Source organism: Podarcis cretensis, assembly GCF_951804945.1.
Source record: "Podarcis cretensis genome assembly, chromosome: 5".
NCBI classification, from domain to species: domain Eukaryota; kingdom Metazoa; phylum Chordata; class Lepidosauria; order Squamata; family Lacertidae; genus Podarcis; species Podarcis cretensis.
In genome coordinates, this window is record NC_137174.1 from 83081534 (window position 1) to 83091666 (window position 10133).

A 10133-nucleotide genomic window follows, 5' to 3' on the forward strand; every position below is an offset into this window, starting at 1 on the left:
CTCAACAGTCACAGCTCTTGATTCTTGCTGGTAACTTTCCTTTCCTGTATACATAAAAACCAACCCTCCTAGTGTCCTCAGAGCCAATCAGGTGTCATGTGAACAACCTCAGACTTTTAGGACTTTTAGGAAAGGTGGGGTATAAGGCTGCAGCACTACATATGCTTACTTGGAAGCCAGTCCTACGGTGGAGCTTGCTTCTGAATTGTTGTTTAGTCATTTAGTCATGTCCGACTCTTTGTGACCCCATGGACCAGAGCATGCCAGGCACTCTTGTCTTCCATTGCCTCCCGCAGTTTGGTCAAACTCATGCTTCGAGAACACTGTCCAACCATCTCGTCCTCTGTCGTCCCCTTCTCCTTGTGCCCAAATCTTTCCCAACATCAGGGTCTTTTCCAGTGAGTCTTCTCTTCTCATGAGGTGGCCAAAGTATTGGAGCCTCAGCTTCACGATCTGTCCTTCCAGTGAGCACTCAGGGCTGATTTCCTTAAGAACGGATAGGTTTGATCTTCTTGCAGTCCATGGGACTCTCAAGAGTCTCTTCCAGCACCATAATTCAAAAGCATCAATTCTTTGGTGATCAGCCTTCTTTATGGTCCAGCTCTCACTTCCATACATCACTACTGGGAAAACCATAGCTTTAACTATACGGACCTGTACTAATTCACACAGATAGCTGGTTAAAAAACAATGCTGTCTAGGTCTGCCATCATCCCACACATTGGTTTTGTTCCCATGTAATGCTAAGATAAACTATACTAACCTAACAAGAGCTGGCTGGATCAGGCCAGTGTCTCATCTGTTCCAGCATTCTCTTCTTACTGTGGCCAACCATAGTCTGCCAGCACGACCTGAGTCAAGAGCATTGTCCCCTCCTGTGGTTTTTAGTAACTGATATTTCAAAGCCTACTGCCTCCGACCTTGTGGGCAGGCATAGCCATCTCAGGTAGAGCCATTGGTAGTAGCCTTATCTTCTCTGAATTTGCCCAGTTCTCCATTGATGTTGGTGGTAATTGAAGTAAGAAAGCCTGTTGAAGGGAGGGAAGAAAGTCAACGCTCGGAAGAGTGTGGGGAAAGAATGTGGGTAAACAACTGTTAAATTTCACTGTATTTTGTTTGTATTAAAGGAAAAACCAATAAAAAGCCTTTACAAAAGAAGAAGAAGAGGTTGGTGGCTATCGCTGCCTTCTGTGGGGCCAAGTTCCATAGTTTAAGTATGTGCTGTGTGAAGACCATGGCTTACTTAGAGTGAATGTGCTGGCTTACAGGAAGGAGATTGCAGCTGCTTTGCTCGTTCCCAGGCCTTTTAGCTCAGTGTGGCATGGAAGTCAGGGATGGCCCATCCTGTTTTGACACCTGAGGCAAATTGTGAACGTACTGCTCCCTGTCCTCCCCCGCCCAATGCCCCCGTCTTGCCAAACCGGGCCGGAGAAGATGAGCTTTGATGCTGTTCTCAGGAACACCACCTCTTGCCAAACTCGGCAAGAGCTTGGCGTTCTACAAGGTGTTGCTGCTTGTTGGAATGTCTCCCTTTTGCTGGTGAGACGGGCATTCCGGCAGTGGTGGGGAGTGTGGGACACCACCTCTTGTACTTCTGCCACCTGAGGCAGGTGCTTCACCACGCCTCATTGGTGGGCCGGCTCTGATGGCAGTTAAAGGTTTGGTTTAGCATGCCACTCAAACCTGGAGTAGTGGTCATGCACTGTTTTCCTTAACTGCACAAGGTATGTTCTTGGTTACTAATAATTGCTAAGGAATAGCACTTAACCGTGATCCTAGGTTTGGATGACACACTCAGGCTCACCTCAGCATTGCCCTGAGCTCAAAGGAAAGTGGCAGAGCAAAACAGGTGTGAGCTCCTCTCTGGGTGTCTCTTTACACTCTTTCTTTACACATTCCCTCTTTACACTTTGAGTAACTCTCCTTTCCTCATTATGTGTAAAGCAGTTCCAAGAAGACTCTTGGAAGCCACAAATAAAAACATCTTGCCTTTGCTAATCTCCAGTAGATTGAATCGTGCTTTAAAAACAATTAAATGGGAAATGGGGGTGTCACAGCAATTCCTTAACAAATGAGATCACAGTTTTTTGACAGAAGACTGACAACCTGGAGCTAGTTCAAATGAGTCAGAATTGTAACCCTTTGCTAGGTTTGCAAAAAGAAGAGTCATATTTGCAATAATCATACCTTCAAAGGACTAAGATTAATGGGTCTTATATAAAGCCTAGTGAACGCTGAATAAAACTTGCTCTAATGCTATTAAATGGCAATGGCCCCAATGACGCAGAGGGATGTAATTTTTCTACAACTCCATCACAAGGAAGTGTAATTAATAGATGCCATGTTCTGACATTAACTTAATCCATAGTTTAGTGCTGTGTGGGTGAGCCTCGTATTATTTTATTGTGTTACAAAAGGCAGGTATTATATTGTTTTGACTTGCAAAGGCTTACTACTTCTCTGACAATTTACAGAAGGAAATGGTGATATTAAACTCTTGTTGTATATTTAAATAAGTAAGGGTGCAATCCAAACCCTGTTTATACTGTACTCTGTGTGTTTTTTGAATTGAGCGCAGGTATTGGATGCTCAGATCCATCACTATTGCCCAGAATTAAAGTATAGTCCCATCTTTAAACTGATTTATGTAAGAGGGCAATGTTAGCTGGGTTGACCTGCAGTTGAAGGAGATTGCCTGCTTGTTGTTCTAGGAGCTGATCAAGACATTTAAGACACATTTTTTTTTTTTTGGGGGGGGGGTTTGAACAAGTAAAACATGTTTCCACATTAATCCAGAAAAACAACTGTGACCTGGCCATCAGGAATTTGGAAAATTTTGCCCTAGCTCTGTTATGTTTTCTGAATTCTGTTCTGTTCCATTTGTACTACTCTTAGAAAGGTTAGGTAGGGACATGTCAGGGACTGGGCAGAGGAGGAATGGTGGAGACCACCTCTCTAGCCTGACCCTTCCAGAGAAGAAGAAGACAGTTCAGAATTACAACAGGGGTTTGAGGGAGGTCACAGCTCAGAGGAAAATGAGGGAAAAATACACCCAACTCTCTTTTTCAGGACATCATAGTACCATTTCCTCTACATTTCTAGATGTTGAGGTGGTAAAACAGGATGGATACTTACCTGTGAAACCTTTTAGAAAACCCACTGATTGTAATTCTTTATTGCATTATTCCTCCTTCCATCCCAGGCATCTTAAGGATAACTTACTGTACGGCCAACTATTGAAAATTAAGAGGAATTCCTCGTTACAGAATGATTTTTTTAAGTAGAGCTGATGGCCTGTCCAATTCTTTACTTTCCAGATTATATCCTAACCAAGTGATTAATTTGATGAAAAAAAGATCCTTAGCTAAGGATTGCTCATCACTTTTTCCCCTAACGCCACAAACATCGTCCAATACACGGATCACGGGATCCTTAGAATTTACCATGTATTCAGATAGGATCATTAGGATCATAAGAAAACACTGGCATATCTTGTGGAATGTCCAAGGCTGTTCTGATTTTCCACTTATTGGCCTTAGAAAAACTCGGTCAGTTAAAGGCATATTGGTCCATTCTGACCTTACACTGGCACGTTCTCCCACTAGTTCCAGCCCGTTGGGTCATCATAAATTGGGTAGATGTGTATCTTGTCCTTTTGTTTTACAGACGAAAGAGATCTATGATGCTCACTCTAGCTTTAGATTTACCACCCGTCATTTCAGTACGTGTCAGACCAAAGATGGTATTAGGGATACCTAATAAGATGCCCTTGCAATCTGCTTTACATTGGATTGACCACACGAGCAGTCGGTGTCTGTGATCCCACATTAGGAATCAAGTCATGGAGGCACCTTCAGTTGAGCACTTTGTAAAAGACCATCATGCAGATACAAACCTACTTTACACAGTCCTGTGGGTTAATCAGAGAAAATTTGGGATGAGGAGAGATCACGTCAAATTACTACAAATTACTACTAACTAACAGGAAACTAAATTGATTTAACTATTAAAATCCCTGTACCCTGGGGGTTTGAACACTGAATTAGATTTTAATTGTTTTATTTAAGTTTTCAGACAAGATGGCTACTGTTTGTGTTCTCTATGCTAGATTTTGGATACTGTATCTTTAAATTTCCTGAAATTGTATGTGATTCAGTGTACCTGTGGGTTGCCTTTATAATGCTACTAGGATTCTGCCAACAGTATCAGCTTACTACACTTTTAAGTGATTGCTGATCCATGGCTATTTGATGTACCCGCAGGGACAATTTATTTGGTATGTATTTATTATTGGTTGTTTATATGCAGGTCTGTCATTTTGATTTCTGTATTACTTGAATATAATGGATTTCATTTCATATTATTGCCAGCTGATGAAGAATTATCATTGAAACAGTTCATTATCCCATAAGAACTGTTCTGTCTGCTGCTGTGCTTGGAGTACCATATTTCTACGTTCGGAGCACCTATCACCACACATTTGCAGGATGTTGACTGTGGAAAGGCATTTTTGCCTCCATCTTAGTGTTCTTTGATAGTGACTGACCACGCCTACCATTTCTGTTTATTTGACTCCTATTATTTGTGATTACATGTCTTCTGTTCATGAACTGTGAAACAGTATAATGTTATAAATATTTTGTGAGTGCATTATTAGCCACTTGTTGCTTGTGGTTGTTCAGAGCCATTGGCCCAATTGGCTGCAGGAATACGATCTGGCCTGCGATAGGCCAGATGACCAGGGAGGTCCAGGGCCCACTTGCAAAGCCACCTGCTCAAAAGGGGGCAAACAGACTACTCATACATATTCACTCATGTTCCAACACAGATATCTCACATGAAGACTCCTTGCCCTTAAACTTGCAGGTCTTGTGTTATGTACCGAAGTTCTCACCCTGGGCCAGCAGGGGGATACTGTAGATAGTTATGCAAATAAGGGATCGAAAGTGACGTTCAGTGGATAGTTTTAGAAAATTGTTACAGTTACGTTGTACTGGAGCTCTATATAAGCAGGCTGACTGAACCCTTCAGTTCAGTTCAGTTCTGGCCTGTGAATAAACAAGAGCTGTTTGAAGAATTGCTGTGTTGTCTGATATGTTCACCCGCAACTTAGCATCTTGCATTAGCAATAACAAGCTATGGAAAGATGTGCAATGCATGTGTTGCTTAAATATGACCCAGAAGTTTGTACCCACTACTTCCATAAAACCACACTTTCCTTCAGTGGTTGGGAGAAACACCGGAAGTGAGGACAACTCCCGGGATGGTGGACCCAATTTTTCCCCTGAAAGTTTCTAGTCATCTGTGTTAATCTGGTGAGTCAATCAACATATAGTGCACATCATGCCCAAAACTGGCCAGCGCACCAATATTCATTGGATTGCAATAGAGGTTTGATTTTGCTCAGTAGCAACTCAGTAGAATGGAGTATAAAACTTACCCAGTAAAAAACAAAAAAACCTGGTTGTATTTTGTGTTCTCATTTTTGTACATTATGTTGCGAACTGCCTTGCCTATATTTGAGGCTTCCACCATGCTTCTGGCTGTAAAATTCACCAGTTGCCTGAGGGTTTGCTCTGTTTTGAAACTGGCATGTGTTTGAACCTTTTAGTGCATACCCTAGTTTTGTTTTTCAGGGACTGTTCTCTTGGCTATAACCTGAAGCATTATCTCGGGGCCACCCACAGTTGGCTACAATCTATGTATGCTGAAGGTTTAACACAGATAAACGTAAGATAGCATGCAGGTGTATATGTGTACCTGAGAAGAGACCACACCTTTTTCCAGGCTGTAATCTGCACTTCCAGTAAACCTGAGGGGGTAAATACATTGCACATACATTTACTACCACAGTAATGGATTCACAGGATTAGCAGATTGTCCTCTAGTAACATAAATGAGGAACGCAAGCATGATAATATTGTACCAGAATATTGTGTGTGTTTGTGTGTTGAAAGAGGAAAAGAATATTTCCATAATCTCTGAGTATGTTAAAAATCCCCCTTTCCTCCAAGCACCAAATCAGGACATTCTTCTTATTTTGCTTGTAAACGATAATCTTGCAGTTTTATTCAGAAACAGGCACTCCCACTTGCTGTCTTGGTCAGTGTGGCAGCAGCAGCCACATTGGGAAGGATTCTGCTCCAAGGTTATTTAGGCAGAACTGTCATTTACCCAAAGGTATGGAGCTCCTTTCTTACCTTAGAGGCGTGTGTGAAGGAAAAACACACATGCATGTCAGAAAAGCGAAAACCAGAAAGAAAATATTTGGTCCAGAAAACATAGTAATAATGGCCATGGAAAACAACATTGGCTGGAGTGGAATATTCCTTTGGTCAGGTGTGGCTGAGTTCTGTGTTTGTGGTCACCGCTGCAGGCTGAAAGCTAGAAATACATTTTTCTGCATCCACAAACCCCTTTAGCAGGCTGCATAGTAAAGCTAGTGCAACAAGGCAGTGATTACCCCTTGCAGCACGGACCAAGAATCTCTGGTTCTCCATTCCATCTTAGTGTATTCCCCTTGAACACACAAAGTACAGATGGAAGACGGAGAAATCCAATGGTAATTAACCCCATGACAGCCCGGCTGTTTCCTGGGGTGTGACCACTGTCACATGCTGACAGCTTCTAGAAGCCACAGTTGAGAGCTGAGTGCAGAGTGGGGACCAAAGGTGGACAAACTACCCCAGAAGGAGCAGGTGTCCTCCGCCAGAGGTACTAACCCTCCCCTTAACACCCCACACATCTCAAGCTACAGGTAACCCACATCTTACGCAGGGGTTATATTCTGGGGATAGTGTGTTTATGCAAAAATGTGTATGCTTGCACACACCCCTTGAAACCACCCCGTGCGAGCAGTCTTACCTTCCAAAGTCAGTGCACCAAATGGACCTTACTCCCGCAAACAAGGCAAACAGCTTTTAAGCAAAGCAGAGAGCTGAAAAGCTCCTTCTGTGCTGGGAAACCCCTGCACAAAAAAGAACTTTTAAGCTGTCTGCCTTCTGCACATTTGGCCTTCAGCAGTTGAGATCACACATGTGAAATGCACATAAGTTGCGAGTTAACTGCACAATGAAAAGCCAAAGTAGACAAACAAACAAAAGTGTTTGTGTTGTGAGAGCAGTGTCCTCTCCCACCATCCCCTGGGAGATGGTGTGTCACTTCAATTCTCGCCTTCAGGGTTTCTTCAGACATTGGCATTAGAAGAATGACATTTCCAAATGTTTACGTGTGAAAGTATTTGAAGCAAAACAAAAATCAAAGGAACAGCTGTAGCCAACAAACAAGAATCAGGAAAGGTGCAGAGAACGACAATCAACAAAGAGTACAAGTATTTATTTCACTGGTGCCTGAGGGTTTTGCCCACAGTGCTAGGGAAGGCTCATATATTCCTTACAGCTGTGGGTCTATTCATCTGTAATGGCCAGGTCTGTTGATGTCCGTAGCAGTGTTGGCTCCCTTCAACTTGCCTCAAGGACTGTTGAGCCCCCTCATATTTTCGTCTCTCATTGGGGCCTCGGGTTTATTTATAGCTGCTTAACAGTTTTGGTCACCCTTCTCCACAACTGCTCACGGAGGCATACTTTGCACAAAGCCTTGAGGCCCAAATTGACGTGATCTTTTTCATGCAGCTAGCTTCAATGTAGTTTTCTTTAACAAATATTTTGCAACAGCCTTGGGATGGGCAGTACTGAGATAGATCAGGGCACTGGCTTAGGGAAAAACTGGGCGTCCTTTGGCCCTGTTGTGCTATCAGTCAGACTTGCTCCCCCCCCCCTGACTTGCTATTTACACTTCCGCATGTACATGCAAACCTTTTTTTAGGCTCACAGGCACCTCTGGAGTTGAGTGACTGCTGTGGGTGCCACTGCCTCTGGTCACTTTTCTCCCCACTCTTCCAGATTAGCTGCCCAGAGAGACAGAAAGCAAACAAGTGCAAATGCACTTTGCTTTCTCCTGACTTGCACTTCCTCGTTCCCGTTACCCATCACCTTCTTGTTCCTTAAATCACAGTCAGCCTCTGCTTACTATATGATTGTAGTAGATCCAGGTTTAAGCACACTAACTGGAAGCCACAGTCACATCTGGTTTGGCCCTTCCTTATCCTGCTAGTAAATCTGCCCCCATCATGGGTTACTGTCTCGTTTTGTTGTTGTTGCTAACTTTGGACGGTCTATTCTGTTTCAGGGGCATTATTTTACAAAGCGTTTAGTTTTTGTGGAAAATAATTTGCAGGCACATGTTCAGTCCTTGTTGATCAGCCTTGCAATGTAATGGAGCAGGGCAAAAGCAATGTACAAATCAGTGGAGCCTGTGGCTCATAAGACAAGCCGGCCTTTATAGTACCAGGCAGAATGGATTGTGTGATATTAAAATAGATCCATATTATGCATACGGAATAAGCATGGCATAAAGGCTTTGAAGTATTGCTGACTTCTTCATGGCAAAAATGCTTCTGATTGGATAAGGTTGCCATCTGCTGGATGTATCTTGCTGTTTTGGGTTGAATAGCTTCACAATATGCCTTCATTTGGCACATGCAGTGGTTTCCTAAGAAAAAAAGCTCAACAACTTTCTGGGTGTCCTGATTTTTACTTTTTGAAATATGGCAACCCAAGTAGAGACAAACAACTAAGATGATCTGTTTATTCAGCCTTCCTCCTGAGGATGGTGAAAGGCTGCTTTTATTCAGATTTTTTTTTGGTTTGGCTCCATTTACTGCAGCATTTCGCATATAAACCTTCAATTGTTTTCAGTTGGCATCACTTTGCTATCTCTTCTCCTTCTTATCAGTTGGCAAACAGGGCTTTTCTTAAGATCCTTCTGATGCAATGCAAATCATAAAATATTTTCCAAATGCTTTGTGGGAAAATTCACAATACACAAACAAATCATACAAACCTTTGTGATCTTTGATGTGGTACTGAAGACTTTGAGCGGTGAAGTCCCAAGTGCAAATCTCACCTAGGCCGTGAACCACTAAAACAATAGTTGTAAAACAGACCCCAAAGAGGCCAAATGCTATCGATTTCCTTATACTGAGGCATCTAATCATAAGCCTGCATTTTTATTAAAGCTTATATGTTTAATCAGGGCTTGTATTTTAAAATGAGCTTAAAGATTTTCAAATGTTCATGCCAGGCAGAAGAGCAGCTGCCTAAGAACCTTGGCAATGTTTTTACTCTTAGACAAGGGGGCCCCCTGATTTATAGCAGAAAACAATTCTCAAAGTCGTAAAAAGGGAATTACAGGCTGAGAGCCAAGGTTACACTGACCCTACAAATTAAGGGTTGATAAATAGTAAAATGAGCCATATATTCTTCCTAAGGTTAAAAAGGCCAAGAGCAAATTGAAAAGCAACTGGTCTGGCTGGCAGAAAGAGAGCATTTTTGGGAAGTCTTTTCTAAAGCTGTTTCTTTCTTAAACTAAGATCCTTTTAAGATTTCTTTTCCTTTTAAAAGGTTATTTATGTATTAAATATATTAGTTTAAATATAATTATGCAAAGGATTTAAGAAATGCTAGATTCTTATTTCATATAGTTGTAAGAGTTGTAACTATCCTGAAATTAAGTCAGCCACCAGCCCAACCTCCTGTCAGACAGGAAACGCCATCGAGCACTCCTGATATATGGTTGTCAGGCCTTTTGTTTAGAAACCTTCAAATGAAGGAGATCTCTCAATGTTGATGTGAACTCAAAATCCTTGACATATGTTTAAGATAAAAATTCAAGATTAACCATTTGTTTTGGAGGGCAATAGGGCAAGGAGGGCAAGAGGTGAGCTGGTAATTAAGATTCCTTGTTGAGACACATGTAAGATATATTACTACTTATTTGTCATTTATAGATAGAAGAATATATAGCTTTTTGTTTCCCAAAAAAGGGCAATAGGAAATGGGTGTATCTTTTGTGATTGGTTCTAGCAAACAACCAATAGGAATTTCAACCAGGCTGATTGGACAGAGGCAGCCACAGGAGGAGCAAGGGGGCTGGATTAAGGAAATATAAGTGCTGGCCAGAATGGCAAGAGGCCAGGCCAGAGCTTGGTAACCATATACCACTGTGCCTCATATTTATTTGTCTGACAAATAAATTATTATTTTAATTTCTCTATTGCTGCGTTGAATATTTCA